Below are 22,117 nucleotides of genomic sequence, written 5' to 3'. Positions count from 1 at the left end.
ATGTACACACATTACTTTCTTTCTCCAACCTAGATACAGCTATGCCTCTTTTGAACCTGGCTGAAATTATGAGTGCTATGGAAGACAGTACATATATTTTGCTGGGCAAAGGAGGGCAGTTGTCAAATATTAAAAAAAACAAACAAATAACAAAAACACGAGTCATCACCAATATTGATTAGGGAGCTGATAATGCATGAAATGGTTCTGATCCTTGACAGCACATTTAGGAAGGCTCCTTTTTACTTATGTATATGTGATTATTATAGTGTTACTCCTAGTCACCTGTATGTTTGTTTGAAGCTGCCCACCACATGTTATGTTAAGTGGAGGAGCAGATAAAGGAATGGAAACAGAACCAGGCTTTTCAGAAAATATACCAGAGACGTCCAATATTAGAAATGATACATTTTCTATGAGCAACCTATCACTTTATAATTTACAGCCTTTTTATATTGCATGTTCATTTTCATTATCATTGTGGCCATTCAAACATATGTTGTAATGTTTTTATTATCACAATTGATATATTATATACATAATTTCTGATATGATGGAGAATCATTTCATATTTTCATGTTTAATTTTTATTACTTCTGTTTTTATGTAACTTAAGGATTATCATTATGATTATATGAAGGAACAGTCTATATTCCTCTATACATAATACATTAATGTTTATGTATTTGTTTAAACATGTGACATTATTTTATTGTCATCCTATATAATAATTCTCACCTCCAACGTTCTGTGCTTGGGACCATGGCTCCCTGGCTGGAGGTGGTCTGCGAGGCAGACACGCATGGACGTCACTGACATCAAGACAGCTGATTCCAAGGCAAGGGGAGGAATAGGGAAACACGTGCAGCGTGTTTCCCTACTCCTCCTACTGCCTCGGAATCATCTGTCACCCCCCCCCCCCGCGCTACGGCCCCCTCGAACCCCCCCTTCTGTGAACCTGACGATCCCCCCCCCCGCCGCCGTTGTGCACTACCTGTGCTGACAGCCCATGTGTTGTTCTGCCATTCACGTAGGTTACTCAATCATCTTCACTGAAAGTTTATCTGCGTGCGTCTGACGTCAGATGCCAGACGCACACAGAGGAACTTCCAGAGATGATTGAGGAACCTATGCGAAGGGCAGAACAACACTTCGGCTGTAAGCACAGATAGCACAACAACGGCGGCGGCAGGGGGGGGGGCGTTTTTTGCCGGCACGCGGGGGGATCGACGGGTTCATGGAAGGTGGGGTTCGAGGGGGCCTAGCGTGGAGGGGGGGGGAAATTTGCCTGCCCAAGGCCCATTTCCTTGCCTACAGAAACGGGCCGTTTTTACTAGTTAACTAATATTTCCTGCTATCTTCTTCATATATTGATCATGAAAATGAGCCTGTTTGAAAACTACACCAGCTTTATATAGGTTAATTTCCCCCTGCAAGAGCTGACGTAGCTGTGCAGCCCAATAATACTGCACTAGATTAGGGACCACTCTTCCCCCCAGTTCCACCTGCTGCCACATAAGGTGTTTAGTGAGGCGAGGTTGTGACCCCCTCCTCCCCACCCCAAATGTGTAGGAGTAGCGTAATGGTTAATACAGTGACCTGAGAACCAGGGGAACTGGGTTTGATTCCCACAACCTAAATCCACCATAATCCTGTGCAAAATCCCACTATAATTGCTCTGATATAACCTGATACTTGTCACAGGATATGCACCCCCAAATAGCAAATCCCATTAGCCTATTTAAAAGGAAAAGATTGTTGCAATACCTCCTCCTCCTCTCCAGTAGTTATACCCCATAATTCTGATTTATTAAAATTCACTTTGAAACCAACAACAGGACCATAGCCCTGCAACTCCTGCAAAATAATAGGTAACTTCAGCTGTGGGGTGGTGACATAGAAAAGAAAATCATCAGCAAAGATGACTATCTCCCATCTGATACCCCTAATATTTCCATTATCCCTAACCCTTTGGGCTAAAGGTTCGATAGACAGGGCAAATAACAAAGGGGATAAGAGGCACTCTTGCCTAGTCCCCCGCCCAATGGGAAAAGTCACGTTTATTTTGATACATGCCTTGAGAGATTCATACAGCTTATGAATCCACAAGCAAGGTGCCCCCTCCCCCAACTCCCCCTTCATTATCTCCTCAGACCCTTGCTGAATTCTTTCACAAGGTTCAAAAGATAAACCTTGCTTTCTCTACCTCACCACCTCTCCCTCCACTAGTCCGTTCCCCTCTCTCTCCTTCCCCTCATTCCCTTTCCTCCTTTCCTGAAGTTACCATTGAGGAAACTACACTTCTCCTTTCTTCCTCAAAATGTACCACCTGTTCCTCTGATCCCATTCCCACCCACCTTCTTAATGCCATCTCTCCTGCTCTTATTCCTTTTATCTGTCACATTCTCAACCTCTCACTTTCCACTGCGACTGTCCCTGCTGCCTTTAAACATGCTGTGGTCACACCTCTCCTTAAGAAGCCTTCACTCGACCCTACTTGTCCCTCTAATTACCGACCCATCTCCCTCCTTCCTTTTCTCTCCAAATTACTTGAGCGTGCTGTTCACCGCCGCTGCCTTGATTTTCTCTCCTCACATGCTATTCTTGACCCACTACAATCTGGTTTTCGCCCTCTCCACTCAACCGAAACTGCGCTTACTAAAGTCTCCAATGACCTATTACTGGCTAAATCCAGAGGTCAATATTCCATCCTCATTCTTCTTGATCTTTCTGCTGCTTTTGACACTGTCGATCACAGCATACTTCTCGATACCCTGTCCTCACTTGGATTCCAGGGCTCTGTCCTTTCCTGGTTCTCTTCCTACCTCTCCCTCCGCACCTTTAGTGTTCACTCTGGTGGATCCTCTTCTACTTCTATCCCTCTGCCTGTCGGCGTACCTCAGGGTTCTGTTCTTGGTCCCCTCCTCTTTTCTATCTACACTTCTTCCCTTGGTTCATTAATCTCATCCCATGGCTTTTCCTACCATCTCTATGCTGATGACTCCCAAATCTACCTTTCTACCCCTGATATTTCACCTTGCATCCAAGCCAAAGTTTCAGCGTGCTTGTCTGACATTGCTATCTGGATGTCTCAACGCCACCTGAAATTAAATATGACCAAAACCGAGCTTCTCATTTTCCCCCCCAAACCCACCTCCCCGCTCCCCCCATTTTCTATTTCTGTTGATGGCTCTCTCATTCTCCCTGTCTCCTCAGCTCGAAACCTTGGGGTCATCTTTGACTCTTCTCTCTCCTTCTCTGCTCATATCTAGCAGATTGCCAAGACCTGTCGTTTCTTTCTTTACAACATCCGTAAAATCCGCCCCTTTCTTTCCAAGCACTCTACCAAAACCCTCATCCACACCCTTGTCACCTCTCGTTTAGACTACTGCAATCTGCTTTTTGCTGGCCTCCCACTTAGTCACCTCTCCCCTCTCCAGTCGGTTCAAAACTCTGCTGCCCGTCTCATCTTCCGCCAGGGTCGCTTTACTCATACTACCCCTCTCCTTAAGACCCTTCACTGGCTCCCTATCCATTTTCGCATCCTGTTCAAACTTCTTCTACTAACCTATAAATGTACTCACTCTGCTGCTCCCCAGTAACTCTCCACACTCGTCCTTCCCTACACCCCTTCCCGTGCACTCCACTCCATGGATAAATCCTTATCTGTTCCCTTCTCCACTACTGCCAACTCCAGACTTCGCACCTTCTGTCTCGCTGCACCCTACGCCTGGAATAAACTTCCTGAGCCCCTACGTCTTGCCCCATCCTTGGCCACCTTTAAATCTAGACTGAAAGCCCACCTCTTTAACATTGCTTTTGACTCGTAACCACTTGTAACCACTTGCCTCCACTCTTCCTTTCCGTTCACATTAATTGATTTGATTTGCTTACTTTATTTATTTTTTGTCTATTAGATTGTAAGCTCTTTGAGCAGGGACTGTCTTTCTTCTATGTTTGTGCAGCACTGCGTACGCCTTGTAGCCAGTGGTGTACCAAGGGGGGGGGCGGTGGGGGCGGTCCGCCCCGGGTGCCAGTGGGTGGGGGATGCTCCGCTCCCGCTGCCTCCAGTGGCCGTTCCCGCGGCACCGCACATTAAAAAAACAGGCGAAGCAGCGTCGCAGGCAGTGCCTCGTGCCCTGCTTGAAAAAAAAAATCAAATCTCCTTCCTTCTCTTCCTCGTCTTGACGTCTTGACGTCGACTCAGGCCTTCCATGATTGGAAGGCCCGAGTCGACGTCAAGACGTCAAGACGAGAAGAAGGAAGGAGATTTGATTTTTTTTTTTTTTTACAAGCAGGGCACGAGGCGCTGCCTGCGACGCTGCTTCGCCGGTTTTAACGGGACTGAGGTGGGGAAGGAGAGGGGCAAAAGGGACTCAGGTGGGGGTGTTCAGAGGGGAGAAGGGGTCTGGGGTGGGGGTCTCAGACAGGGGAGTGGAGAAGGGGACTGGGGTGGGGATCTCAGAGGGGAGAAGGGGAGGGGAGAAGGGGACTGGGGTGGGGGTGTTCAGAGGGGAGAAGGGGACTGGGGTGGGGGTCTCAGACAGGGGAGGGGAAAAGGGGACTGGGGTGGGGATCTCAGAGGGGAGAAGAGAAGGGGACTGGGGTGGGGGTGTTCAGAGGGGAAAAGGGGAGGGGAAAAGGGGAGGGGAGAAGGGGACTGGGGTGGGGATCTCAGAGGGGAGAAGGGGACTGGGGTGGGGATCTCAGACAGGGGAGGGGAGAAGGGGACTGGGGTGGGGATCTCAGAGGGGAGAAGGGGACTGGGGTGGGAGTGTTCAGAGGGGAAAAGGGGAGGGGAGAAGGGGACTGGGGTGGGGATCTCAGAGGGGAGAATGGAAGGGGAGGGGAGAAGGGGACTGGGGTGGGGGTCTCAGACAGGGGAGGGGAGAAGGGGACTGGGGTGGGGATCTTAGACAGGGGAGGGGGAGGGGAGAAGGGGACTGGGGTGAGGATCTCAGAGGGGAGAAGGGGACTGGGGTGGGGGTCTCAGACAGGGGAGGGGAGAAGGGGACTGTGGTGGGGGTGTTCAGAGGGGAGAAGGGGGCTGGAACTGGGGGCTGAAAAAAGGGGCAGAGAGAGAGAGGGGACAGATCCTAGATGGAAGGGGGAGTGAGAGGGAGGGCAGACCCTGGATGGATGGGAGAGGGAGGGCAAATGGTGGATTGAAGGGGCACAGAGAAAGGGCAGGCAGTGGATGGAAGGGATGGCAGAGAGGGCAGACACTGGATGGCAGAGAGAGAGAGAGAGTGAAGACAGATGCTGGATGGAAGGAAGACGGTGAAAAGAAGATGAGGAAAGCAGAAACCAGAGACAACAAACTGTAAATAAAATATATTTTTTTATTTTTTTTGCTTTAGGATAAAGTATTATAGATGTGTTAAATGTTTATAATAGAACATGTAAATAAGGTAATCTTTTATTGGACTAATTTTAATACATTTTGACTAACTTTTGGAGAACAAAACCCCCTTCCTCAGGTCAGGATAGGATACTGTAACAGCACTATACTGTACTGACCCGAGGACGGAGGTTTTGGCCTCTGAAAGCTAAATGTATTAGTCCAATAAAATGGTATTATTTTACTTTCTATATTTGTTTTATTTCTATTTGTTATTTATTTTCTATGCCCTTATTTGTCCCCATATTCACCTTCTCCCATCTCTTACTGTGCTCCCCACTCCATCTCAGGCCCACATATCTTCCTGGCCTGCTCCCTCCTTGGTCTGGCATGTTTCCCCATCTCTTCCCCGGTTCTCTGTACACACACACACACACACAAACAAACACCCTTCCTCCACGCAAGTCCTGAATCTCTTCCTTCCAAATGCTCTCTTCTGTATTGCAATCTCTCACTTTACATGAATGCAGTCATGCTATGCAAACCCATGTGGGCTTCTTGCTGGATCAAGTGAGGGCAATTTGCAGACAGCCATTTTATGCAGGTAACTGGCTTTGAAAATTGTCCTCCACAGGAGCAGGAATAACAGCAGCATAAGGAAACTCTGGTGCAAGAAATAGGAAGCGGCGCCAAATCAGAACTATTGAAGGAGGCGATTTTGAAATCCTCAAGTTTGCTTTTTAATGCAGCCTGGGAGACACAAATATTTTGACAGCTTTCTTTAAAGGAATTTTCCACAGATCAATGGGTTAGAAATTGCAATGGGCCTGCCATAGGGTGAAGTATGCCTGGGGCGGAACGGCCGAGATATGTGCTGGGATTTAGAGATCCCAGAATGGTCTTTATCTTACATAGTGCTTGCAAAATATGTAGGGTAAGAGATCTTTGTATCAGCTGCCACTCAGTATATTTTATAGGGAGATTTCAAAAGGAGTTAAAACTCACCTTACACTATATTTGCAAGCTTCATGAGGAGATTCCCAGTTACCCTCTGGCATGAGCTGATATAGCAAGGGAGTCATTTTCCATACACAGTCCAACATTTTCCTTCCTGGGGTTGTGCATTAGGAGATGACTTCTATGTGTTCAGTTAATCACAGTGCACTTAAAGCCCACCAAAACTTGCAGATCTCCAGCAAAACTCTTGAAAGTGATCTGCAAATTATTGCCAAAACCCTTGGAGGGCAATTTTATAACTTGGCACCTGGTAGGATCATATTCTGTAATGGAACGTAGCTGCCTTCTTTTTTTTTTTTTTTATAGAATACTAGCTTAACAGGCTATATACGAGCATATATATTAGGCATGGGCATAGTTGGCATATGTGTGTGTGCTACAGGCCAGTGATATACACATACCTTATAGCAGTGGTTCCCAAACCTGGTCCTGGAGGCACCTAGCCAGTCAGATTTTCAGGATATCCACAATGAATATTCATGAGAGAGATCTGCATGTAATACATGCAAATCTTTCTCATGAATATTCATTGTGGATATCCCTCCAGGAAAAGGTTTGGGAACCACTGCCTTATAGTACTCTATAAGTTAAATAGGGGTCCTTTTATTAAGTCACGGTAAAAAGTGGCCTGTGAAATGTGGGCACATGTTTTTGGTGTGCAGTGGGCCATTTTTTACTGCAGCTGGGGAAAAGGTCTCTTTAAAATGGGGGCAGTAAATGGCTGTGCGCTAAAATTAAAAGTAGCATGTGGCTATTTACTGCCTGAGCCCTTAACACCACCCATTGACCTAGTGGTAAGGGCTCATGCACTACATGTGTGGTACTCATGCAGCATGCGCCAGTGTGGCCACGCTGCCAATTACCGCCGGGAACTCCCCCCACGGTAGAAAATAGAAAAATATTTTCTTTCACGAGAAATTCAAAATTACTGCTGAGTGGGCACGCTAACCGGGTGGCAGTGTTGATTTGGTACTGTAGCCCTACCGCCACTTTGTAAAAGGACCCCACAGCTAACTATGCACCTGAGGCCCACCCAAAATGGTTAATTTTGCACCCTCACCTGAGGCCCAACTAAAATCTACCCCAAATTAAGTCCGACTGTCAAATATGTTCTATATAAAATTTGTGTATATTTACAAAATAGCATGTAGGCACAGATCCAGGTAATGTACACCTAAATGTTAGTGCCTATTGTACAGAATGTGTGGCTATGGCGATGTAGAGTGTAGTGCTGCGTACGTCTAGTAGCGCTATAGAAATGATAAGTAGTAGTTGTAGGAGAGTGCAGACAGGGCACTTCACATTATAGAAGGAAAATATGGCCACTAGGTGACAAACAAGCAACATACAGTCTGTAATTACCAATCTATTTCTCCTGTACCTATTAATGGTGCTGCTGAGAATAATGTTCACAGCAGCATTTTCCATGCCTACTCCAGACACTGCAGCTCTGTGTTATCTATGCAGAAACAAGACAGGTCTGTCATAACTTAGGGGTTCTTGTGAGATTTGATTCCAGTGGCTCAGCTTGAGCTCTGCAGGAAAGTTTCAGACACCTCTGAGCTTTTGTGGAAGCTCTAAAAATAGAACAGGTGCCAGCTATGGGATTAGAGCGCGTGCAGAGGAAGCCTTCTTTGCACTGTTTCTTCCTTCTGCTTCCTGCTTGTCATGTCCATATGCGTCAGATGAGACTGGCGAAAAGGAAGGACTAAGAGAGAAGGAGAAAAATATGAGAAAATCACAAGGGGGGGGTGGGGGGAGGAGTGACAGAAAAGGAAAGGTGAGGAGGAATTCTAATATTTATAACTTTTCAGATGTTGGCCTTGGACCTCACTTAGAGTGTAGATATCATGAAGTGAATACTAAGTTTTTAAAAATCCAGAAAGAAAGGATAAAAATCAACAAAGGAAGTAAAGGATGAGAAATAAGGGAGAAGGAAAGAAATGAAACAGCAAAAGGGAGGAGTGGCCTAGTGGTTAGAGTGGTGGACTTTGGTCCTGGGGAACTGGGTTCAATTCCCACTGCAGGCACAGGCAGCTCCTTGTGACTCTGGGCAAGTCACTTAATCCTCCATTACCCCAGATACAAATAAGTACCTAAGCCGCATTGAGCCTGCCATGAGTGGGAAAGCATGGGGTACAAATAAAAAAATAAAATAAAAATAAAAAGGTAGCAACAAAAACTGAACAAGTGAAATGAACAGGAATGGAAGGCGAATTACAGGAAGGGAGATTGGATAGAGTGGGTGGAATGGCAAGAGTGTGGAACAGAGACTGAACAGCAATGCAGAGGTTTCTAAAACAGGGGGAAGAGAAAAATGGAATGATGAGTTGATAAAATACAGCAGGGGAGAACAAAAAGAGATGAAGGATTTTAAAAAGGAAGTAAGACAAAGGAAGGGAAAAAAACACAGAGACAATAACAAGGCAGGAAAGCATGCTTTATGTCCTTATCTTTTATTTTATTTTTGACATGGCAGTTTCCTACTGCTCCTGTGGCTTTCCAGTTCCATTGGAAGTGGCCTCTACTGAGCAACAGTGTTATAAGTTTTTACTGGCAACTACTCAGAGTATTTCCCATCTTTTTATAACCATCCCTGAATACACCCAAGTTCCAGCCAGTAGGTGTCAGCATTGAACAATGGCTGGTACTCCTTTTCCACTTACTGCTGAGTTACCAGGCCTCTCTCAGTGGAGGGGTGTTTATTTCTAAAAATAGTCCCTGCCACATAAATAGTAGGGCAGGATTAACACATTGGTGGGCCCTGGGTAAAGAAGCCTCCCCACCTTCAAAATATAAATACATTTATACATTTTACAACTCCCTCAAATGCCCCCCTTAGTAAGGCTGTAACTGCAGAGGAGGAAGCATCAAGTGAGAAGTGCTGCTTGAAGACTCCATTTGCCAACTGAAGGACAATGCACAGGGGTTAGGGAGTATAGACAGACCTCTGCAGGCAGCAGTGGCTCTTTTCTTACCCTTCCCCCCAGCAGCTGACTTAACAGGGCAATAATCACTTAAAGACAGATGATCAAAACCCTGCGCTGTTCCAAACAGCGCTCCAAAAATAGCACTGGAACAGCACGGGGCGTTATTAGACCTATGATCAGAGATAATTGCATGCAAATTTAAACATGCATTTATCTCTGATCATGGGGTAGAAGTACGGGAGAATTGTGCCTGAGCATGCACTCAGCACAATCCTCCTGCACTTGTTTGACTGGTCTGGGCTGTCAAAAGCCCAAACCTGTCAAACACAGGGGCTGGAGGTCCATGGGACCACCAGGCCCCAACTACTCCTGCCCCGAGCAACAGGGGCTGGATGTCCGACGGACCTCCGGTCCCCCTGACGATCCTCCCCCCCAGGTTCAGGGAGGGCTGGAGATCCGCTGGGTCTCCAGCCCCCCTAACTCCCCCAGCAAAGGGTCCCTGGTGGCCTAGTGGGTGACCAACCAACTCCCACCCCAGCGACAGGGGGGCTGGTCCCCCCCGATGATCCCCCCCGAGGCTCAGGGAGGGCTGGAGATCCAGTGGGTCTCCAGCCCCCCCTAGTCCCCCAGAAAGGGATCCCTGGTGGTCCAGTCCCCCCTACCCCCCTACCTTGTGTGTTGGAGGAGGGAGGGTAGCCTACCTCCCTCCTCTTCCTGCGACGCCGCAAAATGGCGGCGCCCAGCCCTGCCCAGTGTATCCTGGGATGCACTGGGTGGGACTATACACCATATAGGCTCCTCCCAGAGTCATACTTGCTGAAGTTATCACATATCTAGACACTTGTATTCCATTTTCCTTTCCTGCTATTATCTCACCAGCATAGTTTTACAGTGAATACTGCTTTTTTTCTTTTTATATAGCAGCCATTTTAAGACCATGAATCACGAGGAACATGGACTTCAGTGCTATTCAATGCAGAAAAATGACTAACTAGAACAGTTTTATTCTCACTCAAAAGTGACAACCTTGAAGAATGTAGTCATGCAATTCCTGTTTAGAGAATGGTTTTTAATGGGTTCATATGTCTTGTGCAGCTGTAGTTCTGGAGAAAAGTTCTGGATGGTTTTAAGGTTCTTTTCACATGTGGAATGTCAGATTACTGGTTCAAAAACTGATTTGACTTATTTACAGGAAAAAGTTATTTACAAGCTGCTTCACGGGCACATTTCACTGCACACAGTTTTCACACATTCTGCTGAGCATGAAGACTGAGCATTTCACAGTTCACAGACAGATTTCTGAATATATCACTAGAGGTCTTCTCTCAGACATGACGCAAAGATTTTAAAGATGTGCTATACAGTCCTGGTCCCGGTGGTAATTTTCTAAAATTACTGGATCGGAGATAGTTCTCAGTTAGTGATAAAAGGTTCCAGGTCAGAGAATTTGGATTGACCTAGCAGAAAATTACTACTGCCTGGCCATCTTTAAGAATTCCTTTTTCCCTGTGGCTGGATGTATTATGATTTTAATGATTGCATTAACTGGGCAAACAGAACAACATCCACAAGGGTAGTATCCTACTACGGTAGGTGAATTAAAATAACATGTACCCTGAAATGCTGAGGGAACAAGACAATCTTTCAAGTTTTTGCCTCTAAAAGATCTTTATTTGCAAAAGAATCAATGTTCTTTATCAGAGGCCAGTGCTTACTTAATATTTCCAGAATATAGTTGGAGAACTGATTAAATTCAGTGGTGCACTATTTATTGATTTTACCCCATAATGTCTGGTCATTTAGAGGGGGGAGTTATCAATGTGGATTACCATTAAGATGTGTTATTTTGCTCTTAACCCCAGTTATTAATAACTAGATCTCATTGCACAAAATGGAGACTGTGCTCATGAGTTAGTAGTAAAAGAACTTGACTTAATGGTAGCCCACATTGATAACTACATCCCTTAGCAATTTAAATCCCCTTATACTATCTATATAATTTGTGAAAATACATAGATAATCAATTATGTGTTTTCCAGTTGCTGATGAATGCATAGGGGGTCTTTTACTATTGATTAGAGTTTCTTACAGCCCTGCTGCATTTAAAAGGTGCTAATTGTTTCTAAAAGACCCCAATAATATGGTTTGCATATTGGGCAGAGGGCATATTAGAGCATGGCACAAGATAGTTTCTGGGTTTGGAGCATAAATGACATCACTTTAGAAGGATTATGTGGCATTTGCATGTGTAAATAGCAGACTTATATATGTAAATGGCCCTACACGCAATAGCATACCAGGGGGGGGGGGGCGGTCCGCCCCAGGTGCACGCTGCTGGGGGTGTGCCACGCACCTGTTGGCCGAGTCCGCTCGTTCCCTCCCTGCTGCTCCCTCTGCGCGGAACAGGTTACTTCCTGTTCCAGGGTAGAGGGAGCAGCAGGGAACGAGCGGACTCGGAGCCGACAGGCGCGCGACCCCCCCCCCCCCCAGCAGGTAAAAATGCACCCGGGGGGGCGCATCGGCGATCCGCCCCAGGTGTCAGCCAGCCTAGGAACGCCACTGCCTACACGTATAAGTACTCACTTTAGAAAGCCACTATATAACACGTGTATACCCATGGCACGGACACTTTTGAAGGGGGTATGTTCAGGGTATGCTTTAGGCAGGCTTGAAAAGTATGCATCTATTTCCTATTTTGCAACAGAAATACACTAAATTTCAAAATATTTGCCCCCCAGCAACCTTGAAACCAGAGAAGAGAGTATCCCTCCCTCCCTCCTCCTGTGAGCACCCCATGTCCGGTGCATCCTGGGATGCACTGGGCAGGGCTTCACTACTACATATGGGAGTTTCTCCCTTATAAGGTAGTGAAGCCTTGCCCAGCACATCCTAGGATGCACCAGGCAGGGCAGGCCGCCACCATTTTTAGACAGCGCTTGCAGGAGGGAGGGAGGGAGGGAGGGAGGGAGGACTACTCCCTCCTCCTATTTCAAGGTATGGGGGGATTGGGGGCACTAGACCACAGGTCAGCCTCAGACGGATGGGTGAGGGGCTTGAAGGGTTCTCCTCGACCACCAAGTTTTAAAAAATTGTTAGTGGGGGGGAGGGGAGGGGTTCTGGGGGTCCAGCCCCTTTGTGTTTGGTGGTTAGGGGGGTCTAGAGGGCTGAGGTTGGACATCCCTGGTTTTTAGACTTTAAAAATAAAAGAAGATGTTGGTTTTCTGAAAAGTTTTTTGAAAGATGGTCAGGGGTGGACTGACAGCTACCTGGGCCCCCGAACAGTAAAGGTCATTATGTGCTCTATTGGAGAAGTGATTAAGGGAGATAATTCTGCACATATCTACAGTGATCAAAACCATGTTAAAAAGCGAACATTCAGACTTGTATAGTATGGCTCCTCATTGGGTATCCAATTTTGTGAAATCTGGAACGCAACCCATGTAAGTGGCAGCACTTAAACACACACCAATAACTGGTGTCAATAAACACTAATTGGCACTAATTAGCAGTTGTGTGTTTAACTGACTTACGTCCATATTCTGTAAACTGAGGGCCTGATATTCAGACAGTGGGAGGTAGCCGGGTTGCCTCCTATGGTCGGTGCTGAGCCCGGATATTTAATACCGTGCTGTTTCCAGTGTTCAGCATTGAATATCTGGGTGCATTTTGACTGGTTTAAATTTAACCGGGCAAGCCAATATTCAGCGATGGCAGGTTTATTTATTTATTTATTAGGATTTATTTACTGCCTTTTGGAAATTAAAGAAGTCTTTATTAAATAATGAGAGACAATACAAAGAGAATTACAACAGCATACACAAACAATAGCAAACTGCATATTTACCACCTTTTTGAAGGAATTCACTCAAGGAGGTTACGTGTAAACTGGCCAAAGATATACCTACTATTGGGCCACCAAACTTAGCTGTTGATGCACTGAATATCAGCAGATAGCCCCTGGATTTTTTATAGCACACCTAGCGATCCACGCTGAAATTCGGGCAGAATCTATAACAACGCACATAACTTAATTGGCTTTACAAGCTAATTAGCGTTGATAACAAAACTTGGCAAGCAACAATGAGCACTAATTGGCAATGATTAGAATTTACACACACAACTCAACAAAGGGGTCTTTTACTAAAGCTTAGCTCAAGTTATCTGCAGCAGAGAAGGGCGACGAAAATGGTAAAAGGGATGGGATGACTTCCCTAAGAGGAAAGGCTAAGACGGTTAGGGCTCTTCAGCTTGGAGAAGAGGCGGCTGAGGGGTGATATGATAGAAGTCTACAAGATAATGAGTGGAATGGAGCGGACAGATGTGAAGCGTTTGTTTACACTTTCTAACAATAATAGTGTTCTGTCCCCTGACAGCCTGGCACTAGTTATAATGTGGCCCTGAAATGTGTTAATGTCTTCACTGCTAGGATATGTGTGTGAGCAATGCATTGTGTGTAATGTAGTTCACAGACAATGCAACCTCACTTGCTTGTCTGTATAAGATCCGTTACTACTGGTTGTGATGCTGCTTAGATCACTCCTCTGTCTCAGCCAAGCTTGGCTTCTTTGTTTACGTGCCAGCACTTCCTGGCCATTCTTACTATCTCTGTCCCGAGAGGTCAGCCAGGTATGACCTTTTCCTCCAATCAGGGGCTGCCCCCTAGAGCCGCCCTTGCCACTCGAGGGCAGGCTTTGTCCCTATTGGCCTTTCTACTCTTTCTTCTCTGAGTCTGTATGAGCTTCTAGCTCCCCCCTCCCCCTGTCCATGAGGAGGACAGGATCCATTTTGCTCCAGGACAAAGCAATGATCCTGTTGTAGCTCTGGAAAAGCACTAGTCTTTTCACCCCGAAAATACCTTCCTAGAAGAGGGTACTGCACTCCCAAACACCTAACTCCAAGCTGCCTCTATCTGTGGAACTACTTTTCTTATGTCTGCAATGAGCTGATCCCACTTAAGCTTCTACCTTCTCTCCACTGATACAGCTCATGAAACTACAGGGTTCCTTTGTGCTTATGAACATCTAACTGTGAGTAATCAGCTATGTTATTCAATAAAGGAACTTCAGAAAAGAACAAGAGATTTAGGTGTGTTGATGTGCTAGGGGTTTATATTTCAAGATATTGAAACTTATAGCTAAATAACTCTTAAGAAACAGCTATACAAGTCTCGAGAGACTTGACACCAGGGGACATAAGATGAAGCTAGAATGTGGTAGATTTAAAACAAATAGGAGAAAGCTTTTCTTTACTCAGCACGTAGTTAGACTCTGGAACTCGTTGCCGGAGAATGTAGTGACAGCAGTTGGCTTTGCTGAGTTTAAAGGGGGTTTGGACAGATTCCTGAAGGAAAAGTCCATTGAACATTATTAATTTAAATTTTTGTTTTGTTTTTGGGTTTTTGCCAGGTTCTTGAGGCCTGGATTGGCCACTGTCGGAGACAGGATGCTGGGCTTGATGGACCCTTGGTCTTTTCCCAGTATGGCGGTGCTTATGTACTAATGTAGGGCCCTTAGGAATAAAATGAGCCTTGCTGCAGATAACTCGAGCTAAGCTTTAGTAAAAGACCCCCTAAGCATAATCTGTAATATACTGCATCTAATGTCTAATATGCACAGACAAAAATGGGCATGGTTATGGGTGGGGAAATGGACGCTTCATGGGTGTTCTGAAATTTACACATGTAGTTATAGAATATGGCCCTCTGCGCTTAAATCTACGCTCCAGGATTTACGCCAAATGGATGCACATAGTTTTAGGTGCTGGGATATCAACTAAGTGTATTCTATATACCATGCCTAAATGTAGGTGCTGCTTATAGAATACGCTTAGGCGAAAATGTTTTCCACACAGGTTTCTTAGGCACCAGATATAGAATTCCCCCTAAGCACTAACCAGCAATATTCAGCGGGAGATAGCCAGGTGCCGTTACCGGCAAATTAAATGGTTTTAAATATCAGCCGGTGAATACCTAACTTTTCTTGCATGCAACTGCAAAGGTGGTATTAACGTGGGAGGGTAACAGGTCCATCAGATTGCATGCACTTTATAGCAGGGGCGTAGCCAGACCGGCAGGAGGGGGATCCAGAGCCCAAGGTGAGGGGGCACAGTTTAGCCACCCCCCCCATTGCCGACCCCCCGCCATTACTGACCCCCCCCTGCCACCGCCACCACCTCCACCAACTTTGAACCCCCCCTGCCGACGACGCTGCCGAGAGTCTCAACCCTCCCTCCCGCCGATGACCCTGCCGAGAGTCTCGACCCCCTGCCGCCAACCCTCCCCCGCCGTCACCTACCTTTGATGGTGGGGGACCCCAACCCCCCACCAGAAGAGGTCCTCTTCTTCCAGCGCAAGGCTTCATTCCATTTCTGTGCAGGATGTCAGACTCACAGAAACAGAACGAAGCCTTGCGCTGGAAGAAGAGGACCTCGGCTGGTGGGGGTTGTGGTCCCCCGCCAGCAAAGGTAGCCGATGGCGATGGCGGCGGTGGGGGAGGGTTGGCAGCGAGAGGGGGAGTCGAGAGGGTCATTGGCAGGGGGGTCCAGAGACAAATCTTAGGGGGCCTACGCCCCCGTGGCCCAACGTAGCTACGTCACTGCTTTATAGAATACTTGTTTTTACATGTGCAGCTGCCACATTTAGGCATCACCATTTACACCGGCTATGGGCATGGCATAAATGGCCATGCCTAAAGGTGGGTGCATTACTGTGGACTTACACTAGTATTCTATAACAGATTTGGACATGGAGAGTTGCATGGGGACAGAAATTTCACCCATCCTCACCCATCCCTGCTGGAATCTAACCCATCCCCACCCATTCCCACTGGAATCTCATCCATCCCCACCCATCCCTGCCTATCCCCTATGCTAAAACTCAGCTTAACAGTAGCCCATGTTGATAACTTCCCTTCTCAGTGCTATCAACCATATTCATTAATTTTTTTAGTTCTACTATAATTGCCATGCACAAGGAAAAGAGAGGTAGACTGGCCTGGCATTACATTTTCATGGGAACCCCGCAGGATCTGTGTCCATCCCCGCAAGAGTCCTTTCGACCTGGAGGGGATCCCCGTGGGAGTCCAACAGGAACCACGGGATTCCCGCTAACCCCATCCCCGTGAAGCTCTCTAATTTGGTGGGCAAGTGTGCCATTATAGAATACCAGCTGAGCACCCAGTTTTTTGGTGCCTAACGTTTAGCGCCCTTTATCGAATTGAGCCCCTATGTCCTGCTATCACACAATCATAGGCAGAGGAATAGCCTACTGGTTAGCGCAGCAGGCTGTGAGATGGGATACCCAGGTGCAAATCCCATGGTGGCTCCTTGTGGCCTTGGGCAAATCACTTAACCCTCTATGCCTCAGGCGATTGCAATGGCAAATCATTCCCATATCATGCCAGGAAAACCACAAGGGGGGGTCCCTTTTTGTGTGGTCACTAGAAGTCAGATTGACTTGAGGGCAGCGGCATAGCCATAGAGGGGCCCATCCACTTTGTGCTCAGGCTCACCTAGCAATGGCAGGGATTGAACACTGTAGCAATAGACAGCTGTGCTCTCAGCCACCAACACTGGCATTCCCTACATGTGCTTAGTTTGTGCACAAGAACTGCCATTGCATGGAGGGTGGCAGTGTGAGTGACCGGGAGCACAACTACCTACTGCCGTATACAGATGGCCTGGGATTCCAGCAGAGCAGGTCTTCAGATGGTGGAGCTTGGGGATCCCCACCAGTCAAGGTATTAATATTTTACCGTTGGTGTGGGAGGATGAAGAAGAAGAAGTGTGTATGTCCACCCATTCTACCCCTGGGCCCACCCAGTAACTGCCTCCTGGCTACATCACTGCTTGAGGGAAGATCTGATTGCACACACAAAGCCCAGACTGAGGCTACTCTTTTCTTGAACAGGAATTTTTACAAACTGGCTGATCCCCATGTGCATGCCACCAGACACATATATGTTTTCCACTGCCGTACACATATTTTACAAAAGGTCCCACATTCATCCCTTTTCCTACTTAAATGACCTATGCAAAATCAAGCTTCACATTTTATATTTGCAGAAAACTGTGCTCTAATTGTGTCCCAGCTGACTACCACAAATGAGTAAAGGCTTGAGAAGACTGCACTCGTTAGAAGCGCACCTGAAAACACAGTTTGGGCAATAAGAAAAGAAAACATCAAGACCAAGGACCCTTACAGATTGTAAGAAACCAATTATTCCTCACATGAATGAGGGTACAAATTTAAGGTTTGACAGATTCTTTCTTCTTTATCTGCATGACATGGTATATAAGGAAAAACTAGTTCACAAAATGCAACATTGGGTTAATTCCTTGACACCTCCAAAAGCAAAAAGACAAAACAACCGAGAAAGAATTCTTTAGATCCTGGTTTTGTTTTAAGAATAAATAAAATTAAGTTTTCATATGGTTTGCAAGTTAATGTAATTTAAAATATAATCATTCTTCCTGTTTAATGCACATTCTACCTAGAAGCTACAATATTGATCACTGAACTTAGTACAGCTTGTGTAGCCTTCCACTCCCTCCCCCTCCCCAGAGAATCTACCAGGACCAGCTATGGGCCATGTGTGGCTGTCACACTGCTTCTATCTTTGTTGCCTGCAAATCTCCTGTGGCCAGCTGTGAAAAACCTTAGCACTTTCTCATGGTCAGCTTTGCAAATGTTATCTATTGAAAGAGGACTTTGAACCTTTTCTTTCAGTAGCTTGCCAAAACATAAAAAAGTAATAGTGAAACATAAGCATTTGAATTTGCTCCAATGCAGTTATCGTGAAAGGTGGTAAAAAGCTGAAATTAGAATTGGATATAGTAGATACCAATACACCTAAATAGAGATTCTATATTACAAAATTGACGTCTAGGATTGCATCAAATAGCAAACTCTCATAACAGAAAGTATCATGAACTGCAGAGTTTTTGTTTGGAGTCTGATGAAAGAGCTAGCAAAAACGTTTTTTAAAGCCTAAAGTAGAGTGGTATTATTCGGTCAAAAATACTGCATAACATTAAGCCTTTATACTAAAGATTGTCTACAGATCATGGTCTGTTACTAAATGGCTGCCATTCTAAGTAGAGGTTTGAGTGTAGTTTACCCTTTTCAAAGCATCTGTCATTGGGACAAGCATCGCCACATGAGTACATATGAACATAGTCGCACACAGAGATACACCACAGCAAAATACTTAAAGTGACACTTACTTTCATTCACATGTCGCTTTGCTTGTCTTCATAAACATTTCCCTTAAGAATACTTTAAACATTCCAATGTCCACTTTTTCTCAGAGCTGTTTATTTCAGATCCATGGGCCAGCTGTTTGTTGTTCAAGTAAAGTCCTGGAAAAACTAAAATAAGATGCCATTGGTTCACTTTCAGCAAGCGCAGCTGAGCAAAGCACTCTAAGCTCTGGTTGGTTGGATCAAATGGCAGCCACACTTCCACCTATTCTTTCCAAACTTAGCTTTCCTGCTTCTACTGAGGTTTTTTCCTTTTTCTGACTATAAATAGGGCCAACTGCCATCATTCAATAAATTGCAGTAAAGCAGGCAGGAAGTACATTAAAAGAGAATGGAAGAGGCTTTTCCACTGCTTGGAAGTTTAGCATAGATGAATCACTTGTATTTATTCATATAAGCAAAGGTGGGATACACAAAAGATGTACGGCAGTGGGAGGGATAAAGGGTTAGACATAGTTGTATTCACAGCCCCCAGGTTCATGTTACAATTCAAAGTAGATTCTGCAGCACAGAGTGAAACAGTTCTTCAGAAAATGTGACATTTATGCAGCACATTTTTATATTGAATAATACAATAATTTTGTAACATTCAGATTTTTCTAATGCAGCTAATTATTTATCTTTTTCTTCAGATATTTGTTTGGCTTACAGTAAGAGAAAATGGGAACTTAACGGTCAATGTAAGGAAGGGAGCTAGGTGGATGGGGATAGGATGGGGGAGGATTAGCAATGGGGGTTGTCATGGCCTTCAGCCATTCACTCACAGATGAGACTGGAGGCTTCACTGTTAACACAACACAGCTGATCTTCTCTATACTCTGCAGGGCTTCTGTGCGTCTGACGTGCAGGACGTCAGACGCACAGAAACCCTGTAGAGTACAGCGAAGATCAGCTGAGAGGAGCGCGTCTGTGTGGGCCGCGCACACCGGAGTCAGAAGACAGCACTTCTGCTGGCGGGGGTTTGGGTGGGACTGTGGCACCGGGCCCCCCTCAGGAGGGGGCGACGACAACCTGGGGGGGGGGTGGCCTTGTCCCGGGCCCGACCCAGTCTCTCGGCGGCCCTGCTCTTGCCAGTTCCTTCCAGTAGTGCTCTGTTTCCTTTCTCCCAGCATCCTCTAGCAGCACAGCACAGACTCACAATTTGATGTGCTCTCAACAGAATCCCCTTTTTGATAACTCTATACTGCTAAACAGTAACCCTTATAACAATGGTCAGCACAGTTTAGTTTTTCACATTTCTGTAGACAAGCAGTCATGTCTCATAAAGCCTTTGTCAATCAGTGACCTGACTGTGAGACCACTGACAGTGGCTGTGGAAGAGCAACACTACTGCAGTTCACTGGGATAGACTGTAGGCGAGGCTGCACTACCTGGACATAATTAGGAGGGTTCTATTCCACTGCAGGACTGCAACCATTGGTCAAAATCTACAGCTGAGACATTGTGATGAAGCAGCTAAATATGACTTCACACCTGTTCCTTTCTCACCAAGAAAGATTGGTTGAAGATTCTTTAATCACTGTCACTGATGTGTTCCAATGTTTCCCTCTATCCATCTTCAGTTGAACTTTGTCTTCAGGTTTCAGTTTAGGTAAAGGATGAGCATGGTGGATAGCTTATGTACTTTTTCCAAATCTGACATTTTTTAAGCCAACCTATTTAGTTAACAGACTGAAGTGGTAAATCCTTTGAAACCTCTGAGATCTAGTCAGAGATCTAAGATGGTGGCTCCTTCTGGGCATTTACCTCTCATTCTATAACAGCGCCTTTTGAACACTTACATTTATGTCATATGTTTATGTTTATTCAGATTTGATATACCACTGTTACTTCAGACAAGGTCAAAGCAGTTTACAATAATACAATAAAAGCACAAAATAAGATACAATAAAATATCATTATAGAAGAACACCAATGCCAACTCCAGGCTCTGCTCATTCTGCCTCGCCTCACCCTATGCTTGGAATAAACTTCCTGAGCCCTTACGCCAAGCCCCCTCCCTACCCATCTTCAAATCCTTGCTCAAAGCCCACCTCTTCAATGTTGCTTTCGGCACCTAACCTTTATACCTTTCAGGAAATCTAGACTGCCCCTATTTGACTGACTGTACATTTGTCCTTTAGATTGTAAGCTCCTTTGAGCAAGGACTGTCCTTCTATGTTAAATTGTACAGCGCTGCGTAACCCTAGTAGCGCTTTAGAAATGTCAAGTAGTAGTAGTAATTATAAATTTTTAAAAAACAGCATTTAAGACAAAAATAAACACATTACAACAGTGTGCCGTAATAGTGAACAAACGCTCTCTGAACCTGATGCAGGAGTACATCTGTAGCATTAAGCACCTGAAAGCCAGTTGAAAAAAATGGGTTTTGTGATTGATTTTAAAATTGGATAAAGATAATTCAGAGTGAATATCCAGGGGAAGATCATTCCAAAGTTTGGGTGATAGAAAGAAAAAAGCTGAGGATCTGTTTGATTCCAAATAAGCAATTTTAGGCGAGGGTAAGGTAGAGATCTGAGGTTACGAGAGGGGGTATATGGTGAACCGGTTGATGTAGTGTATCTAGATTTTCAGAAAGTTTTTGATAAAGTTCCTCATGAGAGACTCCTGAGAAAATTAGAGTCATGGGATAGGAGACAAGGTTCTGATGTGGATTAGGAATTGGTTATTGGACAGAAAACAGAGGGTAGCATTAAGTGGTCATTTCTTTCAGTGGAGGAGGGTGGCATGCAACAGGGTTCTGTACTGGGACCGGTGCTATTTAACATATTTGTAAATAATATGGAAATCAGAACGAACAGTGAGGTGATCAAATTTGCAGATGATACAAAACTATTCAAGGTTGTTAAAACAGATGCGGACTGTGAAATATTGCAGGAAGACCTTAGGAAATTGGAAGACTGGGCATCCAAATGACAGAAGAAATTTAATGTGGACAAATGCAAGGTTATGCACATTGGAAAGAATAATCCAAATCATAGTTACCTGATGCTAGGGTCCACCTTTGAGGTCAGCACTCAAGAAAAAGGTCTGAGTGTTGTTTTAGAGAATATGCTGAAATCTTCTGCTCAATGTGCAGCAGTGGCCAAGAAAGCAAACAGGATGATAGGAATTATTAGGAAAGGCAGGGATGGTGAATAAAACTGAAAATACTTTAATGCCTTTGTATTGCACCATGGGATGTCCGCACCTTGAGTATTGAGTTCAGTTCTGGTCGCCGTATCTCAAAAAAGATATTGCGGAATTAGAAAAGGTTCAAAGAAGAGCGACCAAAATGATAAAGGGGATGGAACTCCTCTCATATGAGGAAAGGCTAAAGAGGTTAGGGCTCTTCAGCCTGGAAAAGAGACAGTTGAGGGGAGAAATGATTGAGGTCTACAAAATCCTGAGTGGTGTAGAACGAGTAGAAGTAAATCGATTTTTTACTTGTTCCAAAAGAACAAAGACTAGGCAATACTCGAGGAAGTTACATAGAAATACTTTTAAAACAAATAGGAAGAAATATTTTTTCACTCACTGAATATTTAAGCTCTGAAATCTTTGCCAAAGGATGTGGTAACAGCAGTTAATG

General features: G+C 45.2%; 1 protein-coding gene across 1 annotated transcript in view; it reads right to left on the bottom strand.

The window, feature by feature from the left end:
- The window catches only part of RASGRP3 (RAS guanyl releasing protein 3), a 290,955-nt gene extending 272,426 nt beyond the window's left edge, over positions 1–18,529 (bottom strand). The window contains exon 1 of the mRNA XM_030196501.1: positions 18,511–18,529. The gene's annotated coding sequence lies outside the window, so the exon portion shown is untranslated. The remainder of the gene's footprint in view (positions 1–18,510) is intronic.
- Positions 18,530–22,117: the final 3,588 nt, after the last annotated feature.

This window comes from Microcaecilia unicolor, chromosome 3 (assembly GCF_901765095.1).
Source record: "Microcaecilia unicolor chromosome 3, aMicUni1.1, whole genome shotgun sequence".
Lineage (NCBI taxonomy): Eukaryota > Metazoa > Chordata > Amphibia > Gymnophiona > Siphonopidae > Microcaecilia > Microcaecilia unicolor.
Note: the sequence above shows the minus strand (reverse complement) of the source record. Positions and strands in the feature narration are given on the sequence as shown.